At 42.8% G+C, this 27,204-nt stretch overlaps 1 long non-coding RNA gene across 3 annotated transcripts; it reads left to right on the top strand.

Annotated features, from left to right (window-relative positions):
• The first annotated feature begins 205 nt into the window (after nt 1-205).
• On the top strand, nt 206-13,783 carry LOC142099815 (uncharacterized). 3 transcript variants are annotated; one of them, XR_012678620.1, is made up of 3 exons: nt 206-331; nt 7,107-7,221; nt 11,945-13,783. It is a non-coding gene; the product is annotated as an uncharacterized LOC142099815 (long non-coding RNA). The 3 variants fall into 3 exon arrangements; XR_012678622.1 differs by having other exon boundaries at nt 12,303-13,783; XR_012678621.1 differs by having other exon boundaries at nt 207-331; nt 12,524-13,783.
• The last annotated feature ends 13,421 nt before the right edge of the window (nt 13,784-27,204 follow it).

A 27,204-nucleotide genomic window follows, 5' to 3' on the forward strand; every position in this document is an offset into this window, starting at 1 on the left:
AACCAATAGGGATGCGAGCCGGGGACCGCACGCGCTTCACACCGCCCAATCTGAGAGCTTCACCGGCACTATACTATGGAATGGTGTGAGAAAGTGACGTGCGGTGGCCCGAGAGCGACAGCCAATGGGAAAGGGAAAAGTACAAGAGTCAACCAATGAGAACCCGCGTCCGACTCCTGGCGAGGTATATGCAAGGGCTGCTGCCCACATAGTGTATGAGTGAGGAGGTTGCCAGGCAACGCAGCGGGAGGCTCCTTGGTCGTGTCTAGTTTCAGTGTATGGGAAAGTGTCTCTAATGAATAGAGAATTACTCTAGAGCGTGTAAATAGAGGTATGTCGTGACAAACATATGACAAATACTTTTCAGTTGGTGACATCTCACTGCTTTTAAATGTAAATGTGTTATATAAAAACTTCACAGGTTTTTGGAGATGTGGAGTCACATTTTATGCACAGCAGAAGTGGAGATGTGATCATTAAATATTTGCATACATTCCCAATTTCCACTAGAAGAACATGGTTTTGTAGGATTGCAAATAATGTCCCTATTTCTTGTATTCATTTATTGCTGCTTAAGATAAACAAAGTTCTCTTCTGTATGCTGTATACATGAGATATTTAATAATAATACTATTTAGTATACTGCAATATGTAAATAAAACATATTGGTGCTGATGCCGGGTTGGACTTTGGCTAGCTTGCGTAGCATAAAATACGCCAATTGGTTCTACGCTCGGAAGAACAGGCCACACGCATATTCACATATGCAGATCATACTTGACAACTCTCCCGAAATGTCCGGGAGACTCCCGCATTCCGGGTGGGTCTTATGGACTCCCAGGAGTGTATGGCAATCTCCCGCATCTGCCCACTTCCAAGTGAAGTGGGCAGAATTAGGGCCAAAATACAGCGATTCTCAGAGAATCGCGGCATTTGGCCCCGCCCCCGCTGTAAAATGACGCAATTTTGAAGCCCCGCACGCTCACCTCCCCCATGGAGGCTCCCGGACTCCAACTCCAAAAAGTTGGCAAGTATGATGTAGATTTGTGCAAATCTGAAACTTGCACTAGCTTGTAACTGGAGAGGCAGACGGGAGGGAACGGCAGTCTAACGTAGGCTGCTCAGTAAGGGTGTGTTCACGTAATTGCGAACAGAAAAAGACCCGCACAGAGACTCATATATATCTGCCAAAGCTGTTATCAATTGCGGGTGCCTAAGGGCTGGTACAAATATACTCTGATGATGATGACGGTCGCCAGCACTGGATAGCCACTTCTGATTGCGAATTCACATCCGGAGCTGAAATGTGCGTGCTGCATTGTGTGTGCATATATTATAGGATTTTGTGGGCGGATTTAAAAATATGTGGGGGTGCCACAGCTGCCACCATTTGCTCCAATCCAAGCTCCCCAGCTGTGCATCTTACAAATTGAGAGGCTTTCGGTTCCTGGACAAAGAGCCACAACGAGGCTACATGATCCCTGCAGAGTTGCTGATGTCACGTAACTAATGATGCCTCAACGGTTTCATTGGAGAGGAGCCGAATGGAGCCGGCAAGTAGAAGAAGAAAAGCAGAGGTAAGTAAATAGCCCATACCTCCCAAAATGCCTGTCCCCGGCAGTGGGCGTGACCACGGCGCAATGGGGGGATGGTCAGGTCACGACGTGTGCTTGGTGTGCTTGGTTAATCTGTTTTGGTGTCAATGCCATAGGCTACTGACTTGCCTGCTTAAGTGAGCAATGCCTATAGCCCCTGTTTGTAATGTTTCCATTTGAATAATACAATATTTTTTATATGAAAAAAAAACCTTTATATATTTTCTGTTTGCTTGTTTACAAGATATTTGGCGGTTTAAAACGTTTGTGTTAGAATTTCATATTATTTCATATTATTTCATATATTATATATTCATATTATTAACCTTTATATATTGCCTACATATTATTCTATGGGGTCTATTTATTACTAGAATTCAGTAACAAGCACTATACATCGCCGCATATCGCAGTGGTGCATATTATTATTATTATTATCATTTATTTGTTAGGCGCCACAAGGTATTCGCAGCGCCGCACACAGTACTAACAGTAGACTACACAGGGTGAAACCATACAGAACAATGAACAAAAAGTACCAATACTTCAGAAACTCCGGCCAGTCATATGCAGTAAAGACGGAGCGGAAGAACAGGTATGGAGACTGGAGGGGAGGGGGCCGTGCTCATATGAGCTTACATCCTAAGGGAGGGTAAACAGACCAAGCACAAGAGGAGCCAGTTGAGGCAAGAGGAGAGAAGGGAGGACAAGCTAAAGGGAGGAGATGGGGGTTAAGTAGATGGTTGGTAGGCTTTGAGGAAGAGGTGAGTTTTGAGTGCACGTTTGAAGGAGCACAAAGTAGGGGAGAGACGGATGGAACGAGGAAGGTTGTTCCAGAGAAGGGGGGCTGCACGGGAAAAGTCTTGGATTCTGGAGTGGGAAGAGGTGATAAGAGTGGAGAAGAGGCGGCGGTCGTTGGCCAAACGCAGGGAGCGGGCAGGAGTGTGAACGGAAAGGAGGTTAGAGATATAAGGGGTAGTAGAGTTGGAGAGAGCCTTGTAAGTGGTGGTGAGGATTTTGAAAAGGATTCTGTAGGGGAAGGGGTGCCAGTGTAAGGCAAGGCAGAGAGGGGAGGCAGAGGAGGAGCGGCGTGAGAGGAAGATGAGTCTTGCGGCCGCATTGAGTATAGAGCGGAGGGGGGAGAGGCGGGAGTGGGGGAGGCCAGTGAGGAGGAGGTTACAGTAATCGAGGCGGGAGATGATGAGTGCGTGGATGATAGTTTTGGTGGCATCCTGAGAGAGAAAAGGACGGAATCGGGCGATGTTGCATAGTTGAAAACGACAGGCTTGGGCAAGGGAATGAATGTGGGGGGCAAAAGAGAGAGCTGTAATTTACCATGCTGGGGCTGGTCTGGGAGCCCTGGCAAAGACACTTCTAATCCACAGTCTTTTTGCTAGTTGCCTAACTCTGTTGGGGTATGGAGGAAGTGCTATGTGCGTGTGCATAGCATTTCCACGGGTGAGGTAACCAGCAAAGCTGCAGAGGCGTCAGCTGGATCCCACTGTAAAAGACCTGAGATGGTGTTACTGTGCTCCGAAAAGTAAAGCTTTTTGCAACTTAATAAATTGACTATTGCTGCTGTCCCCATAAAGAACATGGGGACAGAGGTAAGCTCTGTGATTTCTCCAGGGTTAACCTTTGTTAAATCGCAAAGAACAGTGAAAGAGCCATAAATTCCAGCATTTTGGCTCTTCATCGCTTCATAAATAGCCCCTATATTTTACAGAGAATGTCCCATCATTCACATCAATCCCAATGACATTTACATTTTATTTCTTGTTATTCATTTGGTATAATGCTATTCGATACTGCTATATATGTAGTGTATACCAATTGCATCCTAATTCTTTACTAATATACTTCGCCATTGTTCACTTCATTTTCTGTTTTTTACGAAAATGTGTCTTCAGAGTAGTTTATTTACTGCGCTATTTTTATTCAGCGCTAGTTGGCAGTATCCTGACTGGATATCAAGAACACGGAAAAACTTTGCACCTGCCAATTTGAATGCAATGTCACTAATGTTGGTAGTGTATAGTGAGCTCTCATTAAACCTGATTTAGGTCTCTTAGGTCTATGCAGAGTCTCAGAGTATTGTTTTCCACTGCTACCATTAAAGTCACCTACTCTGAGGTCCTGCTACCTTCAGTATCACTCCGAGTATTTCCATTCATGTAAGTTCCTTTTCAATTCTTTGTCTACAAGCTATAGGAACTCTTCTCAGTGGGTGTATGCAATTTGATGGGGTCATACTCCGACCAAACAGTCCAAACTTTTGAAAACATTAGCTCCTGAATTTTCTCTATTGTCAGGTATGGTTCCAGTGGCGCACGCAGGGGGGGTTTCTGAGTCTCTAGAAACCCCCCCTGCGCTAACTAAGTGGCCACTGTCCTATACAGCAGCCGCGGCGCTGTCAAAGAATCGTCCGCGACGGTGCTGTATTGTATACAGCACCGCCGCAGACGCTTCTTAGACAGCGCCGCGGCTGCTGTATAGGACAGCGCTGACGAAACGGAGCTGCTGCTCTCGGGTTGTTTTTTTTTTGGGGGTCGGCAGGGGGAAACCCCCCCCCCTCCCCGACAATCCTCCGTGCGCCGCTGGGTTCCCTCCCCTCAATGAAAAGTATTCATTTTACTGCAAAAAAGTTTCATGCAAGCTGTAAGATCAAGAACTACTGCGGTTACAGACCATTTTCGTATTTCACCATGTATAAGACGCACCTTTTTCCCTAAAAATTTGGGTCTAAAAACTGGGTGCGTGTTATACAGTGGTAGAAGCGCTTACCCTGTCAGATGGTTCCTCTGTCCGGTAAAGTCTTCTTTCATCTGTCCGTTCTAATCCTGATGCTGGAGAGTCGCTTACCGTCCTCTTCGCAATGACCGGATGTGGTGTGTGAACCGCAGTTAGAACACACACTTCCGGTTTCTGCATTTGGCGTTTTGTCCAATCAGGACTTTGTTAGTCCTGAATGGACATCTGGTCATCACAAAGAGGATGGTAAGCGGCTTTCCAGCATCAGGATCAGAACAGACAGAAGAAAGAAGACTTTACCGGACAGAGGAAGCATCTGACAGGGTAAGGCAGAATTAGCAATAGGGTTAGAACTCCGTCTCTCCTCTCTGTAGTACCCGCTGCACAATTACTTTGTGAAAGATCCTCAATTTTTTCACATGATTTATACAGGTGCGTCTTATACATGGGGAAATACGGTAGTTGTTTGTCCCTTGTATATATGTGCATTTCAATAGACAGCTGCCTATTATTTTGTACCTCTCGCCACAATATCCTTTTTATGGAACATATGTATAAGCATTTTTAACTCTGCATTCTGGCTGGACCAATAGGCAATATGTAGAACTTAACATCATGTATCAGACTCCCATTGTCCTATAGATTGTAAGCAGGGCCCTCTTACCTCTCTGTCTGAATTACCCAGTATTGTTTTATTACTGTGTTTGTTCCCAATTGTAAAACGCTACGGAATTTGCTGGTGCTATATCATACTTGCCTGCTTTCAGGCACTGAAGTCCGGGATATCCCGGACAAGGGGCGTGACTAGAGGGCGGTAGGGGCGCTCTCAATCGTGTCATTTTGGCCCCACCCCCGGTGACGAAAATGACGTTTTGTAACAAGGAGTGGGGCCAATTGCAGGAAACGGTAGACTTGCCTGTTCTCCCGGGAGTCCGGGAGACCGACCCGGATTTCGGTTGTCTCCCTATATAAATAAATGTTGTTGATGATGATGATAAGTATGCAGCGTAGAGATGAACATCTGAATTGTGTTTTTTTGGTGGAACTAGCCAGTTTGCAAGGTGACGTTGTTACTATGTAATCATCACATTCTGCATTGTATTTGTAAATTTTCATTTTGCGTAATGCATAGATCAGGGACGACGAGGGTCACATTCAGCCGCCTGGTGTGGTTGGAGTAGGACTGGTAATAATTTAAGGCCAAATTCCACACAACAAAATGTGCACAATTGTTCAGCACAAGGTGAATACTTGGCAGAATTGTTTTGAAGATGTCATTCCTCTAGTGCAGGGGTATGACATTCACTTTTGGACCTATGTCAAGCTTCACATTTAATGATATTTGCTTTTTACCTACTATTACTACACAATCTCCTTGAAATCATTATCTCTCCTTTTCAGTGCTGTCTGCAGTTTACTTTGCACTTTGGCCTTTCGCGTTTGTCTCCCCTCTATTTACCTTGTGCATTTGTCTGTGTGCGTCCCACAACAACATGTACTTCTTTTTCTGCATGCTCCAGCACTTTAAAATAGTTTTTTGAAGCTTCAAAGGTTCTGGCAGTTGGTAATGTCGTCTCTAAGTAGATATCTTCTTCTAGGAGTAGTATAGGAGTAGTATAGGAGTTCTTCTAGGAGTAGTATACTTTCCAGCTGTCATGTTTTAGGTGGGATAGTCCCAATTTGAGGGCTCTGTTCCGTTATCCTGAACATGGACATATTATCCTTGTGCTCCTGGTAATAATCAGGAGTTTGAAGGGGGTTAAGAGAATCGCCACACAGGACTCCGGGGGTATGGCCACACTCCCATTGTGTCAATGCAACACCTCATTTCACCATCTGTCTCGATTCAGGGACCGGCAAAGTTGGGAGGTATTGAGTAGTTTTTCCTGCAACTCCTTGAGCTTAATATGCAAGCTGTAATGATATTGCATATAATCGATTGATTGGCCTGATATCACAGTAATGTGATAATTGTTGATCGAGATTTTTAAACTGAACTGAAAAGTTTGTCCAGCAATGGAACTATGTGGTTCCAATTCTAAAGTGTGTATGCACTCACGATCAGGATCTCTGTAGAGTATACAGAATCATGATCTTTTCAGCCGATGCTTATGACAGATGAAGAGCACAGATCTGAAGGTAAATCTTGTAAAACGTGTATAAAATGACCGACAGATCCGGCCTTTGGTCGTAGGTACAATCGTTGTAGATAACACGTCAGGAGATTTCTATAGTGTGTCCCTAGCCATACGGACAGAGGACAGTTTTATTTTATTCCCAGTTGCTAGACATTATGATAACGCACCACGTGGAAGAGGTAGAGAGATCTTAAATTTACATACACACACTCCCAGAAAGGAGTCGCTGTTTGAGGAACTATCGGCAGTTGGTTGAGCAATAGGTCGTAAAGTCATAAACACCGTAGGATTGGAAGGCGGTTGGAATCAGATTTTTACACAGAACAAGCAATCAAATGAAACGACAATTGGTACTTTGGAAGTACTATTGTTCATCGCGTAAGTATACACACTAATGCGATATCAGGATAAGCGGTCGTTTATCGGGTGTTTGGCCCAATATTTGGTTGAAATACATCCAGTGTGTACCTAGCTTTAGTCTCTCCTCTTGAATTATTTAACTTTTGCTGTCTTTCATAAAACAAATTATATCAAACAAATTGTATCAGAAAGTTTTTGCAAGTTAGCAAAAAAGTTTGAAGTGTTTCTATTAATATGTCTGGTTTCCCTATGTCTGATGCAGAGAACTCTCCACTAGCACACCATGAGCTCTACCATGGTGAACCAAGAAGAAGAGGTACCTCAGAGAGCAGCGGACATGACTCCACATGCAGGAATGTTATGAGTAGAAGTATCAGGTATGGAAGAGGTAATCCATAAGAGGGGGAGGGGGGAGTGCTGGGGGCATTACTGATAGAGCCAGGGAGCCCAGATTTGGTCCTAAAGTGTATCTTGATGTAGACGCATTTATGTGTGTATTTAAGTTGTACAAAAGATTAAGATTTGTGTCACTCAAAATAAATATGTTAATCTCCCATTTTTGCTGCAAGCATTTTAATAACTTTTAAGTAACATAAATTTGATACAGTTGGTAACAAACAGGTATAGAATAGTACAGAATCCAAAGTTTTTTTAACAGAAATACAATTGAGCTAGTACAAAGAACAGGTCCATATATAACTGATGTGACAAATAAAATAGAAAGCTAGGAGGGGATTAGGATGGGAAGGTGTCTAATTTTTCGTGAGACCACCAGGATGTGTAAGTTTTAAAATGCTTAGGGGCAGATTCAAATCGACTCAAAGTGTCTTCGCTAATTTGTGCTTGTATCCCACAGATATGCGAAGAAAAATGAGAGATTTCTGGCAGCACGGTGGCTTAGTGGTTAGCACTTCTGCCTTACAGCACTGGGGTCATGAGTTCAATTCCCGACCATGGCCTTATCTGTGAGGAGTATGTATGTTCTCCCCGTGTTTGCGTGAGTTTCCTCCGGGTGCTCCGGTTTCCTCCCACACTCCAAAAACATACTGGTAGCTACAAATTGACCCTAGTCTGTGTGTCTTTCTGTCTGTGTGTATTTTAGGGAATTTAGACTGTAAGTCCCAATGGGGTAGGGACTGATGTAAGTGGGTTCTCTGTACAGTGCTGCGGAATTAGTGGCGCTATATAAATAAATGGTAATAATTATAATAATAACCCTATTAGCCGACGGCACCTTGTGACTAATTGAATCTGGCCATTAGAAGTAAGAGCCAGGGGGACACCAGATTTTTTGAGGGGGAGTTTTCACAATAATAATAAGCGGATATTGGGGCATGTTCTATGGGGGTGATGGGTGAGTTACGGTGGTAAAGATAGCTGTGTAGGTAGTCTCTGATAAAATAGCCAAGGGGACCAAACTTGAATAAAGGTGATGTCCTTGTCCTGAATATGGTAGGTGATTTTAATCATGCATATGATGAACCAAACATAAGAAATAAGAAAAGAAACACAGGGTGGTCTCAAGGCCTCCAAAATCTGGCTATAAGGCATTTTGCTGCTTCAAGAATATGGGAGACTATTTTAACTTAGTGTTTGTAAGCTTCTTCGGAAGGGTAGCATAAAAGGAAAGACCAGGCATGGAAGGAGCGAAGCTAGGAGGTCTCAGACTTTATCCCAGAAGGTTGACATATAGGGGCATGTCCACCATATATGGAAAAAGGTTCCAGTCTGGCCACATTCCCTCCAGAAAGTAGGGGTTATGGATCTATACATTAGAGATAGTTTTTTCAGGAATATGATAGTTTTTTCAGGAATATAGTACCATCTAAAGTAAATATTATAGGCCTTTTCCTTGATAAGAGTTGAGCTGAAGCTAAAAGCAATTTTTTCTTTTATTGTTTTCCAAAAGTCCTCCCCCGTGGGTGGGCAGAGATCTCTCTCCCATTCAAATTCATGTCTGGTTTGCGATGTTAGTGTTGTGACTAATAAGATGCCATAGGTAAGGAGGTCATGCCTTTTCGTAAGGGGGACGATAGAGCGTTTCAAACTAACTTGTGGTGCTTAGAGATTTAGGTATTGGGATTGCTCTCAAGAAGTGTAAAATCTGGGCATAATCATAAAATTTAGGGTTGGGATTGGGGAATTTTCTTGCAAAACATCAAATGTCAGCCATTACATCCCGTATAAGAGATCAGAGACAAAATGTATTCCAACTCTGATCCATGATTGGGAATATAAATGTGAAGAGACTGGTGGAAAGTTAGTGGGGGTCAGGGGAGAGAATGGAGTTTGTGAAGTAAGCATAGATTTACATCTTTCCAGATCTTGATAGAGAATCTGAGGGTGGAGAGGAGTCGAGCCAGCTGTGATCTTGCTGACTTTAAGGGGCGTATTCAATTGTCAGTGTTAACGCTGAAAAATGAGCGCTCAAAAAATCTTACCGTTTATACGGTAATATTGCGCGCGAAAACCGTTAATACGGTAGTCTACTCGCGGAATTTCAGCGAGTAGGAGGGAGCGGCGAGCTGAAATTCCGCGAGTAATTACCGTATTAAGGGTAACATTTTTTAAGCGCTCGTTTGTTAGCGTTAACGCTAACAATTGAATACCCCCCGAGTTCTAAGAGGTTGGAGAGAGATGTAAGTTTGAGCAGCTTGGACTCAATATCAAGCCAGGACAGAGTGGCAGAAGGGGCAAATTATGATGTAATTTGGCTCAAGTTGGCAGCCCAATAATAGGTTTTGATGTCTGGAACCACATCGTCCATCATCTTGTGGGTTTTTTAAGAATGGAGAGTCGGTACTGGGTTGTTTGTTGGTCCAGATGAACTTGGATAGGTTTTTCTGGATGTTTATAAATTCTGAATAAGGAGCCTTAGCAATATTGGGAATAGATAAAAAAGTTTGGATAGGATATTCATTTTGACTGCAATGATCCTGTCGAGCTACAAGATTGTTAGCGCTTTCCATGCATACAGGTCTGCTTTGATCCTAGAGATAACACCCAGAAATTTTTTGGCATACATAGGAGATGAGTAATGTATATTCTCCAAGTATTTAAACTTTTTTTTCATGGCGAGCATTTTATGTTTGTGCTTTGTACACAAATGCGTCCTTCTCTAAACACCCCGTATAATTTATTTTTATGTTTTGTAAATATCTATTTAAATATGAAAAGCAGTGCCATTTTTAGCTCAGGGGCATCAGTGTATTAGCACTTTGCACTAGCTACTAAGGGGTGCTAAACCGTCCTTTCTATCCATTTCATACTATCAATTTTTCAGCACTATCAAATATTCCTCCAATGATTGCTTTTTACCGGACCTCCACCATGGCAAGTCCATGTGTGCAGTGCTCATAGAATAGGTAAAAAGAATGTGGGGGAGAAAGCATCATAAAGCTTTGTGTCAAAATACACCTATGGTACTGCTTATTATATTAATTTATTCTATGGTAAATCCTTGGTTTGTGTTTGGATTAAACTTGTTAGACAATCATAATAAATTCTTTAATTACATTTGCCCAAGGGCCATCATTCCCAGCAGTTGTGATGGCGTCTGCTGTGCTGAATTATGGCTCAGTGAAAACACCAGGGTGTAAATTTATCAAGCTGCGTGTTTGACAAAGTGGAGATGTTGCCTATAGCAACCAATCAGATTCTAGGGCCTGATTCATTAAGGATCTTAACTTGAGAAACTTCTTATTTCAGTCTCCTGGACAAAACCACGTTACAATGCAAGGGGTGCAAATTAGTATTCTGTTTTGCACATAAGTTAAATACTGCCTGTTTTTTCATGTAGTACACAAATACTTGATACCTTATTTGTACACTGAAATTTAAAGTTGATATTTGTGGGCTACATGAAAAAACAGTCAGTATTTAACTTATGTGCAAAACAGAATACTAATTGGCACCCCTTGCATTGTAACATGGTTTTGTCCAGGAGACCGAAATAAGAAGTTTCTCAAGTTAAGATATTTAATGAATCAGGCCCCTAGTTATCATTTATTTAGAATATTCTACAGAAAGACAGCTAGAATCTTATTAGTTGCTATAGGCAACATCTCCACTTTTTCAAACCCGCAGCTTGATAAATTTACCCCCAGGAGTGATGAGATGTGCATCAAAAAAATAAATGAAATAAAATGAAGAAAAGGGAGCTCATGATGGAGCCCCATATCAGTGGTGGCATCTCCACAGCTCTTTCCAACTGAGGCAAGTCTTCCCTCAGTTACTTCCTCATGTTACCTGACCGAACAACCTAGATGACCCACATGTCCACTCAGATGCTAATCTTTGGGCAGTGGGTACAGTACTAAGTGAATAATCTGTCTCCCCACCATAGAAGCAGAAACTTTGAACCAGGCCACCCAGCCACTGTCCCATCCCAAAGCAGTTGCCGGCTCTTCTCTATTACTGCACAGTGACTAAGAGCATTTCAGGAGGAGTGAGATGTTGCGATTCATCACCAAAAGTAGGGGTTGCCACTTACCCAGCTAAGACCCTAATTTGCCATTGTGATTTCAACCAGTTCTCCACCATTTCTTGGAGGTCATTGTTAACTATTTTCATGTCCCAGTCACATTATAAGTATCCTGCTAAGGTTAACAATGAAGTCTGGTTATGACAAGGTCATTTTTGCCAGTATTTATGACTATCACATAGAAGACATTTAATGGGCTTATCAGACCTGAAATGAGGGGATGCCAATGTTTTATATTATGGGTATGTCGAAATATCAAATATTTCTTGGACTAAGTGGTGTGATTTGCCCAGAGCAACCTACTCCATTATTTGCCCCTAAGCCCTGAGTGGGCAGTATTTTAGTATACAGATTCTACCAGGCACAGGGCATACCAGGGTAGGAGGAATCAGTAAATTCTACTCCAGAGGTGACCTGCCTCAATACGTCCTTTAAGGCCCCGTTGTAGCGTGGGAATGGTCATGCACAGCTAGAAAAACCCTGAAAATGCTCCATTATTTCATTACAATAATTGTACTCCACAAAATTAAATGTTTCTTCTGTACTTGCTCCACAAAACTAAACACATCAGCGTGTGCACTTACTCTGTACTTTGCTAAAAATATCTTCACTTTCAGAGATGCAGAATGGTAACAAATCGGGATATATTTGGGGGATAACTCTGGACTAGTGATAACTCATTCCTTGCCATCTGTTCTCCTACTCTGAGATGATTCAGCTGATACCCTTCTCTTGAAGAGGAGTCTCTCCCAGGATGTGAACTTACAGCCATATTTGCAAAATGTGATTAATACAAACACTGCCTTGTCGTTAGCTTAAATCTACATGTTTTTGATGGTTTAATATACATGCTATCACTGTCTTATGTATTCCATGAGCTATGAATATCCTGATTTGAAATAATATTTGCTCATGTATCTTAAAAGTTGTGTTGATGTTTGTTCTCTATTCTTATGATAAATGTTATTTCTTCAGTTACAAAGAAGACGAAAAGAAGAAGAAGGCAATAGGGAAATTAGAACTTAGAAAGCTGCCGCTATGGCTTATTAGTCAGAATGAATCTCGTTGGGAAATATTGAAAGTCTTCTTTTAAAAAATATTAGAGGGAAGAACCACAATTAGAACGTTTCTTGGTAAACTGAGTTTAGATGTTCAAAAAAATGCATCTCATTTTTTTTTTCTATGCTCAAATGAAGTCTTGAGAAAGATTACTTGGTAATTGAAACGCGTTGGAAGTCGGGATCATCTCTCAATCTCAGAGACACACTTATTTTCAACTCGTAGTGCGAGAGGAGAAAGCCGTCTCTCCGTGGATATTATCTACACGCGCTGTTACATCTGTGTTTAGGTAAGAGGCCATCTGATATTAGAGGAGGTGTAGGAAATCTCTTTTTTGTGTGTTTTGTGGAAATGTTAGTGTGCCAATAAAAGCTTTTAAAAGAATGACACACTATGAGTACTTTTCACTCTCTATATGCTGAAACGGAGATCGCGGCATTCTGAAGGAGAAAATAAGAAAAACACAATGCAGAAGTCTGGGTGTTGTCTCTTAATTGTCAAGTCCTTTGAGCTGATTACACATCAGAGATGTCGGGTCATCAGTAAAAGATATATATTTTTCGCAAACACACACTCACTTTCTCGTAAGTGTATACCCCTGAGGGGGATTGTTTTTACTAAGGTTGTGGATCACATAAGGATGAGGTGATGCATGATTAACAATCACCAATAATTTTATATTTTTTATTACAACAGTCTGCACTATTATTTCATTTATTTCTTTTTATGTATCCCGGATATATTCTGGAGAAATCATCTTACATAAAGAAGAAGCTTGATATGTTTTAGAAGAAAGACATTGGACATTGTGCAAGTTGGAAAAGTTTAAACTTTATAGAACTCTTTTTTCAATGCAAGTTTTTTATTATTATTTTTTGAAATTTCATACATTGGAATTTTATATATTGATATTACTGTGCAGCGTCGTGCTTACATACAATCTGGGTTTGGTTTATCAAATGAAGTTATTTATCTTCTATGGTAGTATACCCGATCGTGGCAGGACAGGGCTATTAAATCGTGATTTTCCAGCCTAAATCGGAATGGTTGGGAGGTAAAATATTAGAGATATTCTGTCAAAGGATTTAGAAAATTATGCTGCATTCTTTGATAGATGTAATCAAAATTCCCCATAGAGGCATATTCATACCAAGATTTACTGGGTACCCAAAAATAGAATAGTTGTTAATTGTAAATGAAAAATGTGTGCCAAAAAAGACCATGCAAATTTTTACGTTAAATTCATTAGACCCACCTAGTAGACCCCTCTAGATTGTAAGTTCATATGTCTTTGTTTTGTTTTTATGTCTTTTTATGACTTGTGTTTTTGTACAATTTGTTGTACCAGCAGTAGAGTTTTGTGGTGTCTGATAAATAAACAATGATAAAGGAATAATTTGAAGGCTTACTAGCCAAACATATGTGAACCACATTGGAGCTGTGGACTTAATACGGAAATTACTTCCTAAATCCTCCATGTGGAAGGCTGCAGACAAGTTATAAAATATTCTGTTTTTGTGCAATACTTCACATATGAATCTGCCATTTGTTTGCTCCTTAAGCTGTTTGTATACAGTATACCTGTAATAACTATATGTCCTGATAAACCGAATCAAGTTATGATTCAGGCTTGATTTGGACAAAATCCGAGAATAAAAAAATGGCCCCATAGCATTAGGCCAATCAGAATTAAGTTTACAAAGGGATCCAGCGCATTCACCTTAACATGTCTATACAACAAAACAAAGCCATTGCTATATATATATATATGTATATATGTATATATATATATATATATATAAATATATATATATATATATATATATATATATATATATATTGTGGCAAGAGCCCGCTACTGCTGAAGCACACGCGTACAACTTCTTCCTTTTTATGTAGTTTTATTGTAAGGATGGTAAATGTTTTGACACCGTACAGATTTCACAGCAAATATGGAGACCCTAAACGCTAGCTAGACATAGACAGTCTCTCTCCAGACCAGCCAGCTTCCTCAGCGTTGGTCTCTCTGAACAAGTAACACAGTTAAGCTTTTATACATGATACTCCTCCCCCAGCCTTAGCTTGATGGGCAGGTGACACACCCACCTTCTCTTTATAAGGAAACGCCCATCACTGGCTCTGTTTGCACTAACAGACAAACCCTGTCTGTTTGCTGAGAGGAAATCATGTAAGTTAACAAAACTTTAAACTACACATAAGTTTTTACCTGGTTTAACCTCAACCTAGGTGTATAACTGTGCCAATGTTTTATTCTGTTTGTATACTTTCTCTGCATCTTGTCAGATAAATGCCTCCCTTTGTTACATATCCCTCCCCCTAGCGTCTCCAAGTAGGGGGACGCGGACTTCGCGAGGAGCGCATATTTTCGTGACAATGCATCTGCATTCTTGTGCAGAATCCCAGGTCTATGTTCTACTGAGAACTTAAAAGGTTGCAGTGCCAAGAACCAGCGGGTTACCTTGGCATTTACCTCCCGGTTGTTCTGCATTCATCTCAGTGGTGCATGGTCTGTAATTAAGGTGAACTCTCTGCCTAGGAGATAATAGCGCAGAGCTTCTGTAGCCCATTTTATGGCGAGACATTCTTTCTCCACAGTGGCATATTTTTGTTCCCTTGGAAGCAACTTACGACTTAGGTACAGGACAGGATTTTCTACTCCATTCTTCTCCTGTGACAAGACTGCACCTAAGCCAACACCAGAAGCATCAGTTTGTAGGAAGAACCTCCGGGTAAAATCCGGTGCTTGTAGAACTGGGGAGGAACAAAGAGTTAACCGAAGATCAGACCAGGCGGTTTCTGCAGAGTCAGACCAGGTTAATCTATCTGGACAACTTTTTTTTAACATGTCCATTAGGGGAGCAGCTCTAGTGGCGAAGTGGCTTACAAACCGTGTGTAGTAACCTACTAAGCCTAAAAAGGTTCTTAACTGTGACTTTTTTTCTGGTCTTGTCCAATTTTTGACTGCCTCCACTTTAGCTGGGGTTTTACATGCCCTCGACCAACAACGTACCCCAAATATTTGGCTTCTCTCATGGCTATGGCACATTTCTCTGGGTTAGCTGTTAACCCTGCTGACCTTAATGAAGCTAAGACCGCCTCAACTTTGGCTAAATGTGATCCCCAGTCTGGGGTATAAATCACTATATTGTCCAGGTAAGCGGCTGCATAAGCTGTGTGAGGTCATAGCAATTTATTCATGGCCCTTTGGAAGGTGGCAGGTGCCCCATGCAACCCAAAGGGTAGGACTTTATATTGATAGAGACCATCAGGGGTGGAAAATGCAGTCTTTGGCTTGGCCGTGGAAGTCAGGGGAACTTGCCAATAACCCTTTGTTAGATCAAGGGTTGTCAAATAGTTGCTACCAGCAAGATTTTCCACTAGTTCATCCACACGTGGCATCGGATAGGCATCAAACTGCGACACACTGTTTAGGCGCCTAAAGTCATTGCAGAACCTAATTGTCCCATTGGGGTTTGGGACAAGCACAATGGGACTATTCCACGCACTAGTGGACTCTTCAATCACATCTAACTGGAGCATCTTCTCGATCTCCTTTCTCACGTCCACCCGTCTAGCTTCTGGAATACGATACGGCTTCTGCTTTACAATGACTCCTGGCGCAGTGACAATGTCGTGTTCAATTAAAGTAGTGCGCCCAGGAATGGAAGAGAAGACATCCCTGTTCTGACGAATCATTTCTTCAGTCTGTTGTCTCTGCTGAATGGACAAAGCTGGCTCTATGGGCACTTCAGACTTTTCAATGGCAGTACTCACTACCTGAGGAGAGGTTTCCTCATCATGCCAAGGTTTAAGGAGGTTAACATGATATATTTGCTCCTCCCTTCTCCTACCTAACTGGCGGACTCTGTAATTGACAGGACCGACAGCCTCTAGAACTTCATATGGATCCTGCCAATGGGCGAAAAGTTTGCTTTCCTGGGTGGGAACCAGGACTAGAACCTTGTCCCCAGGCTTGAAAGATCGAACAACAGCACCTTTATCATAACTTTTCCTCTGTCGTTCCTGAGCCTCTTTTACATGTTGCTGCACAATGGGCCCTATCTTTCCTAGTCTCTCATACATTTGGGACACAAATTGTACCAGATTTGGCTCTCTGGGACCTTGCTGCTCCCACCCTTCTTTTAACATATCCAAGATACCCCTGGGCTGTCTCCCAAACAATAACTCAAAGGGACTAAACCCTGTTGAAGCTTGAGGTACCTCACGGATGGCAAACATCAAATAGGGAATAAGAGTGTCCCAATCTTTTTTCTCTTGAGCCACTGCTTTCCTGAGCATGTGCTTTAATGTGCGGTTAAAGTGCTCCACCAAGCCATCTGTTTGTGGATGGTATACAGAGGTGTGAAGTGCCGTAACCCCTAGCAACTGGCACATGTCCTTCATCAGTTTGGACATGAATGGAGTACCCTGGTCTGTGAGGATTTCTTTGGATATTCCCAAGTGTGTAAACATCAATACAAGTTCTCTAGCTATGGTGCTGGACTTTATGTTTCGTAGGGGAATTGCTTCTGGATACCTGGTTGCATAGTCAAGCACCACTAGTATATATTGGTGCCCACGTGCTGACTTTTCCAGTGGCCCCACAGGGTCCATGGCTATCCGTTCAAAAGGAACTTGTACTACTGGTGTTGGAATGAGAGGTGCCCTGTACATGGGTTTGGGACAGGTTCGCTGACAAATGGGACAGGACCGGCAATACCTTTTCACTGCCATGTGTACCCCGGGCCAGTAAAACCTAAGCAGAACTCGTTCCTGTGTTTTATCCTCCCCTAGATGTCCCCCACAGACATGTTTGTGTGCTGCTTTTAACACTAGGGGTACATGGACCTGAGGAACCATCAATTGTTCTACTTTTTCACCCTGTACAACAGCAACTCTATACAGGAAATTATTTTTGACAATAAAATATGGTATATCTTCTGCAGGCTGGGCGGCTTTCGCTACCCCATTTACCTCAGTCACACTTTTAAAGGCATGTTCCAAAGTGGCATCATTAAGTTGGTCCCGAGCAAAGTCCTGCAGAGGAAACAGAATTGGTATTGCGGACCAGTCCATATCCTCACTGACAGGCGGGGTGGGCTCATCTGCGACATCACCGACCAATGCTAATTTGGACTGTCCAAGTTTCCTCGCAGGTGGATGCTTTTCTGGAACTCCTGCTGTGACCAGGGCTGCCAAGAAGAATTCAGGGCCCGGGTACAACAAATTCATGGGGCCCCCCTCATAGTGAAGTAAGCCCCAAAATTTTTTTGCGCCGCCTTACGGCGGCGCAAAAAGAATTAGGTATATGGTCATATATTCAGGGGCGTGGCTAGCCAAACGGCAGTGCAACAATTTTGGGAGGTGCGGTCATGCATTTGGGGGCGTGGCAAACGTGCCATTGGGGCGTGGCTAACATAAAAACCACTAGGCTCTCAATTCGCCGGAGCGTCACATATGTTTAAGCACTCCTGACTTTCAGGACATCTACCACCACAGGGTAGTATACAAACAATGCAGTGTGTACACAAACAGTTCAGTCTTGGCCTACACCTTACATTGGACACAACATTCACCAAAAATTGGTATTGTCCCTACTAGAATCACAACATTTCACACACTGTGCTGCTCTCTCCTACCTGTTCTTCTCACTTTCTCCACCTGTGGCTGCTGCTTTCTTTAGTTGTGGCTTGTCCGGATCCAGAAATGTTGAAGGACCTATTTTGAAAAAAAAATGGCTACATTTAGAAAATTACAGCCAGCCCCAGCGTTAAATCAATAGCACCCACGATTAATAATTAGGCCTTCCTCCAGCTCCAATATTACAATAATGTGCCCCTTCATCATCGCCATGCCTTATGATCACACTGTGCCCTCCATGCTGTTTTTGCCCCCTTCATCTGGCTCCCCTTCATCAGACTATACTATGCTGCTCCCCCCCTTTTTCAATCCCACTGTGCCATGCCTCCCCCCCCCCCTTTGTAACCCCACTGTGTCATGCTGCCCACCATTTTTTAACCCCACTGTGCCATGCTGACCCCTGTTTATTAACCCCACTGTGCCATACTGCCCCGTTTTTTAACCCATCTGTGCCCCTCTCATTTTTTCACCCCCTCTGTCATGCTGCTTTCCCATTTTTTAACCCCTCTGTGCTCCCCCCTCAATTTTTAACCCCTCTGACATGCTGCTTTCCCATTTTTTAACCCATCTGTGCCCCTCTCATTTTTTAACCCCTCTGACATGCTGCTTTCCCGTTTTTTAACCCCTCTGTGCTCCCCCCTCAATTTTTAACCCCTCTGACATGCTGCTTTCCCATTTTTTAACCCCTCTGTGCCCCCACTCATTTTTTAACCCCTCTGACATGCTGCTTTCCCATTTTTTAACCCCTCTGTGCTCCCCCTCATTTTTTAACCCCTTTGACATGCTGCTTTCCCGTTTTTTAACCCCTCTGTGCTCCCCCTAATTTTTTAACCCCTCTGACATGCTGCTTCCCCGTTTTTTAACCCCTCTGTGCCCCCCCTTATTTTTTAACCCCTCTGTCATGCTGCCCCCCCGTTTTTTAACCCCTTTGTGCCCCCTCATTTTTTAACCTCTCTGTCATGCTGCCCCCCCGTTTTTTAACCCCTTTGTGCTCCCCCTCATTTTTTAACCCCTCTGTCATGCTGCCCCCCCCCCCCCCCGTTTTTTAACCCCTCTGTGCCCCCCTCGTTTTCCTCCCTTCACTTACCTTTTCTCCTCTCTTGGTCTTCTCTGCTGCTCTGTGCTCCATTGCTCCAGACTGACTGAATGCTGGGCATGACATGATGACATCACACCCAGCATTCAGACAGTCTGAATAGAGCACAGAGCAGCAGAGAGGAGGGATGCCGGCTCCGCGATCAGGTGAGTATGTTTTGTTTTTTTTTTTAAACTAGCCTGCTCCCCCCACCAACGACCGAGCCCCCCCCCACCCCCCCCCCCGCCAAAAAAAAAAAAAAAAAGGAAAGGAAAAAAAACGTTTGGAAAAAAAAAATTTAAAAATTAAAAAAAATCAGCAGCGCAAGGGCCCGGGCCGGGCCCCCTGACATGCCGGGCCCGGGTAATTAGTACCCGCCCCCCCCCCCCTCTCGGCGGCCCTGGCTGTGACTCCCAGGATGGCATTCCGGTTTGGCGGTTCCCAAAGATCGATGTCCAGATGTTGTGGACTCTTAGGCGGTTCCTTTAAGACCGGGCTTTTGACCTTTGCATCAGTTGCCGGCATGTCCGGCCGGATCCGCTCACCGAGGACATCATTAAACAGTGGGACGTCTCGCCCCAAAATGAGTGGATATGGGAGTTTAGGTGCTATGGCAGCTACCACCATAACAGTTTTGTCTTTGAGTGTGACTGGTAGTATTGTTCTTTCATACTCCTCTGTCGTGCCATGTACGCAAAGAACCTTCACCTTGGGCAACCGAGAAGTTATGGTTTCGGGTAAGGCAAAGCTGGAAACCAATGAAGGTTCACTCCCCGAGTCAACCAAGGCCAGAACCAGGTTTTGGTTGATTAGCACAGTCACCCGGAACAAACAAGGACTTCCTGATGTGGGACTAATGGTAAAACAGCTTGGAAAAGCAGGCCCAATATGTGCTACGGAACAGTCCATGGGTTCCTGTAGTTTAGGACACTCTGCCTTAAAGTGGCCTGGCTCACCACATTCGAAACACTTCAGATTAGACAGCTTTGCACCTGGCTCTCTGTCCGTAGCAGTTTTGCCATTGGGTCCTGTAGCAAGGATTGTCAAACCTGGCTTTTGACGTGGCAGCGGCTTTGGCACGAATGCAGGTTCTTTAGTCATTTGCTGTAGGGCACAAAACCTTTCTACCACTGTGGCAAGCTCTTCATAAGTTTGTGGGTCTGATTGCAGCACCCACCTTTGCAAATCGCGGTTCAGCCCCCGGATGCAGTGATCTATCGCCAGAACTTCAATAATCCGAGAAGGCGAATTCTCCTCAGGCTGCAGCCATTTCTTTAAAATTTTAGAAAGCTCAGCCACTTGCGCTCTGACCGGTTTTTCTTTATCATAGCGCCATTGGTGATAGCGCTGGGCTCGGCCTGGCCCAGAAACTCCAATGCGAGCCAATATCTCAGACTTTAGGCACAAATAATCAGAGGCCCGGTCCTCATCTAGATCCATATAAGCTCGCTGAGCTTCACCAGTCAGATATGGCGCCAGCCTCTCAGCCCAATCTTTAGGAGGCCATTTTGTCCATTTTGCAAGTCTCTCAAAGGACACCAGATATGCTTCTATGTCATCAGCTGGTGACATTTTCTGGAGAACAGGACCAGGTGGTTCATTTCTGTCATGCCTCACCTGGCTTAACTCTTCTCTTAAGAACCTTGTGTTTTCCACCTGTGCCTCGGCGACTCGTAGCATCTGAGCTTGCTGCTCTTGCTGCGCAGCGGCCACATTCACGAGGGTTCTCAGTACTTCCTCCATGTTGACATCTGCGCGGGTTGGGTAGCGGAAACTTGCTTCCCGGAGTATCCCACTCCTGACACCACTTGTGGCAAGAGCCCGCTACTGCTGAAGCACACGCGAACAACTTCTTCCTTTTTATGTAGTTTTATTGTCAGGATGGTAAATGTTTTGGTATCGTACAGATTTAAAAGCAAATATGGAGACCCTAAACGCTAGCTAGACATAGACAGTCTTTCTCCAGACCAGCCAGCTTCCCCAGCGTTGGTCTCTCTGAACAAGTAACACAGTCAAGCTTTTATACATGATACTCCTCCCCCAGCCTTAGCTTGATGGGCAGGTGACACACCCACCTTCTCTTTAAAAGGAAACGCCCATCACTGGCTCTGTTTGCACTAACAGACACACCCTGTCTGTTTGCTGAGAGGAAATTATGTAAGTTAACAAAACTTTAAACTACACATAAGTTTTTACCTGGTTTAACCTCAACCTAGGTGCATAACTGTGCCAATGTTTTATTCTGTTTGTATACTTTCTCTGCATCTTGTCAGATAAATGCCTCCCTTTGTTACAATATATATATATATATATATATATATATATATATATATATATATACATATATATATTGAATGAGAAAGCGGTGGGGAGAAAACCTGGTTCCTGCGAGGGGTGGGTTGGGTACGATATGGCGAGGGTGACCATGTCGACAATTAAATTGTTGACACAAAAATGGTGACATTGTAAATGTCGACATATTCATTCTGTTGACATGTTTAAAATTGTGACATTGTGACTGCCATCAGTTGTAATGTCAACAGTCACAAATGAGACATGCAAAGGGCAATGCCAGTGTAAGTCGGAGGACCGGTACAAAATAGTTAAAATTAAAAAAAACACAAACATTAGCTCCAGAAACAGAAGAAGCTTTGGTAGATAAAAGAGGAGACATAGTTAGCAGCCACATCAATAATAGGGAAGGATTCTAAGGGGCATATTCAATTCTTAACGTTATAGCCAAATATCTCGCGGCGCGCGCACTATTACCGTAATAGCATAAATACCGTTATTACGGTAGTTTTCTCGCTGGATTTCAGCTTGCGGATCAGGGAGCTGCGAGCTGAAATCCAGCTTTCTATTACCGTAATAACGGTAATAGTTTTAACGCCGCGGGGAATTGAAAGAATTGAATATGCCCCTTAAGATGTAAATTGCTTAGCCAAGTCATACATATTAGAAAGTAAAAGCACTTTTCTCTTGTAGCCTTACCGATAATAAAGCTTCCCCTGAAAATCACTTAATCATCTAATGAATCCAAATCTCATTAGAATAAAGTTCCATTATGTGTAAAAAAAAGTTTTCCACATGCTAAGACACACAACAGAAATATCCTGAGTTATGTCCATGCTGCGTTAGATAAGGAGGCCATGGCTAAGGCTTAATTTTCCTTCAAATTTTAGTAGCAAGAAATCTAGTGGGGGCCAGTGGAAGCTCCGTTGGCACCCTATGTGTCCCTCCCCACCGCTTCCTACCTTACCAGACTGGGAGTGGCAAAGAGATGTGCCCATCACCACACTTTCAGCCCATCACTCGCATGAAGGAACAGTCGGCTGCTTTGTCAGCTGCTGGCACTCAGTGTGGGGGCGCCATGACATTAAAAACAGGAAAGCTGTAGCTTTATATCACTCATTCATTGTTTTAGGTGTCTCCTAAACCATCGCCCCCTAGGTGACTGCCTAGGTTTGCCTAATGGTAGTGCTGGTCCTGCTAGTTGTATTAGAAGCTGAACGGACATCACAGAGATATGTAGCAGATTTAGGCAGCACAGAAAAATGCAAATCATCCATTAATTGATCGTTATCAACCTGCAGACAGCTTAGTTTGGGCAAGGTCAGTGTGTCACAACTTTGCCAGCAGTCCCTTCATATACTTTTATTTACAGCTCAAAACATTTAGCAGCATTGGAAATTTGGAGCTCACTTTAGGCTTCACCAATGCATTTGCAAAAACTAAAACAAGATACTTTACGATATAGACCCTTCATGATCTATGAATGAACTTTACACTATCAATTAAATACATTGTAACAATGTATCAATGAACTTCATTGTATCAATGAAGATCATTCATAGCCCACACGGGGTCTATATGTGAAACTCCTCTGGTACTAGTGTTGTGTGGAAATTACTTGGGGTATCCTGTTGTTGTGTGGTACCCCACTTGCTGTTACCCTCTTCTTCTGCTCCGGCTGTGGCATGGGTGTGGCATCCGCAACCAGGGGTCCCATAAATACTCAGGGATTTAAACACAGTTACAGTGGAGTGGCCACTAGTGGCGCTGCAGTGCCAACGTACATAAATATTGGGCGTCAGGCCATCTCAATTAGAAAACAACTAAAATGTTATCATGTACACAAACAGTAGGCATGGACCAGAGGTCCATGCACTGTTCATATGCACTCCATCCCTTACATCAGGGACCCTCCTCTACAACTTTAGCCACACTCCCTTCTTGCAGCAACCCCCCTCACGATATGGGGGTACTTTCCAAGGGGGCTTTACTTATGAGGCCATATAGACTGATTCCCCACTCTCCATTGACCTTCCTCCATCCCTCTACTGAAGCTGATAATAACTCAGTAGGGAGAACTTCCAGATTATGTTTGAGTATTACACATCCCAGTTATCAGGGTTTCTTCCACTACAGACCTGCAGTCTCTCAATGTATCACCTCACTTCCCTGACTGCAGGGTCCAACAGTACTGCTGTACATGAAGATCTCCCTCCCCTTAGAGGCATAGTAAATCACAGTCTCACATGGCATATGGCCATGAACCCTCTCCCAGTGTGCTGACACTCATATTTACTGTATCCAGGGACTCTCTGCCTTTCTGCATACAAATGTTCCAAGGGTCTCTGTCTGCCATCTGTTCATGCCTAACTTCTCCAGGCAAACTCTTACAGGCAATCCAATCCAAAGGCTCCTCTCTTTCTTCCTCCGTTATTTGTGGGGACTCTCCACCCTCCTCCTTCCCGAGTCTAGGCAAAAACATGGTTGTTGACCCCTCACAGTAGAAATCCAGAGTATTTATAGGCTCTGGCTTTCACCTGATCCCTCAATATCCGGCACTGACGCTTTCGTATCGCACCACTGGCCACAACCCCACCAATGACATCATTGCATGGGGACACCTACTAGGTGTGTTACCGGCATCCACCTCCCAGGAAGAAGCAGTTACCTCTGGTGTTACATTATGTCAGGGGGACCCCAGGCTGTTATATTGTGCCAAGCCTGGCATAGCATGTGGCTTTTGTGGGGGCACCCTATGCTGAGTGTCCCCCTGCATTAGTAGTAATCAGTCCACTCTATAAGCACTGGTACTAATCACACTGCCATGCTACTTGATCTCATAAGCAGGACCCTCTACCCTTTGTTTTCACATCTACATTTATTTTTAGTAACTTGTATATCCATATTGTATGTATGCTCTGTTCTCCCCACTGTCCCGCTCTGAGGAGCACTGTGGTACCTTGCAAATCAAATGTTAAAATTGTCCATGCAACCTCAGGTCAAATCTTAGACCACAACAGATTTACTAAACTTTGTACTCCTTTATACTCTTTTACCAAAATGGGCTATTCTGGGTATACCCTTTACAGACAAAACTAACAAAAGGAAACAGAGAGCTCCTCCTTATACTTTCGGCAGTGGCAAAAAAATGTATCTTTCAACAATGGATACCCCTTAGTCTGACATTCTTGTCGATGTTTATGAAAAAGTATAACATCGACAAGTAATATTTAAAATAGGCTGGTTGGATTAATCCTATGCTTATGGTAAATAGGGTATAAAAAAAATATATGATTGATCTGTTAGTAAAACTTTTTAGCCTTTAAGAAACAACTTCCCATCTCATGTACAAAAATAATTTCTTCCATACGCACACAATAGCATAATATGCCTGAACTACGAAGAAAGCACAGATCAACATCAGCAATTATAAACAGCCAATCACAAGTGGTTCACTAGTGCTGGGGAACCTCATCATCATCATCCGCTATTTGCACCCGCCCCTGACCATCCACAAATTATGTGGCTTTCTTTGGCGTGTATTCCTAGTCTGCATCCATTCGTAACTGCATGAAAACAACCTCACTGTTCTTGGCCTACGTTAAAATTCCCATACCCTTTCTTTCCAGGCACAGACTGGTGTAAGTGGCAGGATAGCCCAAAACTGTATGGGTGCATATGTGTATGTCCACTTTCTGGGCATGAGCAAGGCTATTTCACGTTACACAAACTAGGGTAGTACTCAGTCCTATTGAGTACATTTGCTGGCATGTTGGTGGCCAATGTTGCTACAGTGTACAGTACAATGGAGATGAAAGTGTGTGCTTTTCCCCATGACATGAAATTACATGTTCTAATCCATCAGACCCATAAAAAAAATGATTTATTTTCTCTAGGCTTGCATTCGTCTATGCCATCAGGGTTTTCTTATGATATTATGATGAAAGACATCACTGTTTTACATTCACAACAAAATGTGTTTGCTAATTATGTCACAATAAAATAAGTGGCAGTTTTTGCTCACACCTTATAAAGGTGTTTTACTTTGCGGAATCCAAGCGCTTGACATGCAAGGCTTTGACAGAAGTTCACGTTTAGCCGAATTCCCCCTTATTCTTTATAATCTAATATTGGAGTTTTAATATACAGATGTTTTGAAAATATTGGGCCTGAGTCATTAAGGAGAGCAAAGCAAAATAAGAAGTAACTTTGCACCTTGGCAAAACCATGTTGCATTGGTGGTGGAGGTAAATTGGAAATGTGGGGGCAGATTTATAGTTAGGGTAAGGCATGTCCTAGGTCAACTTTAAATTTCAGTGTACAAATAAAGCTATCAAGTATTTGTGTGCTACATGAAAAAGCAGCCAGTATTTTCCTTACATGCAAAATAATAAATTAATTTGCACCCCTTGCATTGTAACATGGTTTGTCCAATATCAAACTTACTCTTTTTTCTGCCTGGCTCTCCTTATAATGACTCAGGCCCATTGTGTATAAATGTTATAGGTTGATGTTTATCATGTGTTTACAATGTTGCTCCCAGCTGTGATGCATGTTGCCATATGTGTAATTGTGTGTCTCCCATGCCTTTTAGTGACATGTCTTTTTTTGTCAGTGTGGTGCAGATGACACAGTGCGTCATTTAGGGCTCTGAATACTTCATACTTTGGTTATTCAAAAACTACAGGCGTTTGTTGTGGTTGACTCTTGAATTCACCTAAAGCAACATTTAATTTTTGGCTCTTTTGTGTTTTTGTTTGCTGTGTTACTATGGCAACATTCTCCTTGTTAATAATGGCCAGGATGATTCACATTTCATGCATCCTCTATGGAGTGGCTTAAAGGGGAAGGGACTGTGGAAATTAGCCTCAGCTCAAAGGAGCTTCTGTAGCAATTGGCTCTGTGAAATATAGTATGTTCAGTTCAGGTGTACAGTAGTCCTACACATGTATTAATGGAACTACCGTCGTTGCATGTAGTGCGGAGGCTGTGGGCTCATTTTCGGCCACTGCACTCTTAGCAATGGCGCTAGCTCATCCACTGATGGTACTACTGTGCCCTTTCCTATATAATACTTGTTCTGTGCCATTTCAATAAATATTTTTCAGCAAAACCAAGTCCAAAACATCCCCTAAAAGTTAACGTATGGGGTCTAACATCTCTGTGAGAACCAGGCTTTTCGTGGACAGAGCGCCAGTGATATATATCACAGTGATCCTAATTATTCAGCAGTTGACACCTAGGAACAACACCTTGGAACAACATGGTATCTAGAAACTGCCAACAAAATCAGAATCTCCCAGGTTAAATGTCATTGAACTAATATGGACAAATATTAAAATTTCCTAGGTAACAAAATAAAGCCTAAATATAAGAAGCCATCTGTGCTGGGGAAAGCGTTCTATTGTATTTTGCAACAAGAGTATTGATCATATCCTGCATGTATTACTCATTGTGGTTTTGGCTATTTTTTATTAAATAAATCTATAGACCAAGGTCCCCTCTGCCAGTATTCCACATCAACGGACATCTTGTTGATACATTGCATGCCACTCTTTCTAATGTATGCTGTTCCCACGCTGTGCAGCTCCGTAAAAATAAACAATAATAAAAATAACAATGGATACTTCGGGATCTTTAAAAATGTCATTTATTACATATATAATTAAATAATAATACAAAAAGAACATTTTACATGTAGATCTGACGGAACAGCTGCCTATAAGGAAAAACTCAAATGTCAATTGTTATGACTTACAGAGCCTTGAATATATTAAGGTCTTGATTGTG

This window comes from Mixophyes fleayi, chromosome 1 (assembly GCF_038048845.1).
Source record: "Mixophyes fleayi isolate aMixFle1 chromosome 1, aMixFle1.hap1, whole genome shotgun sequence".
NCBI lineage: Eukaryota > Metazoa > Chordata > Amphibia > Anura > Limnodynastidae > Mixophyes > Mixophyes fleayi.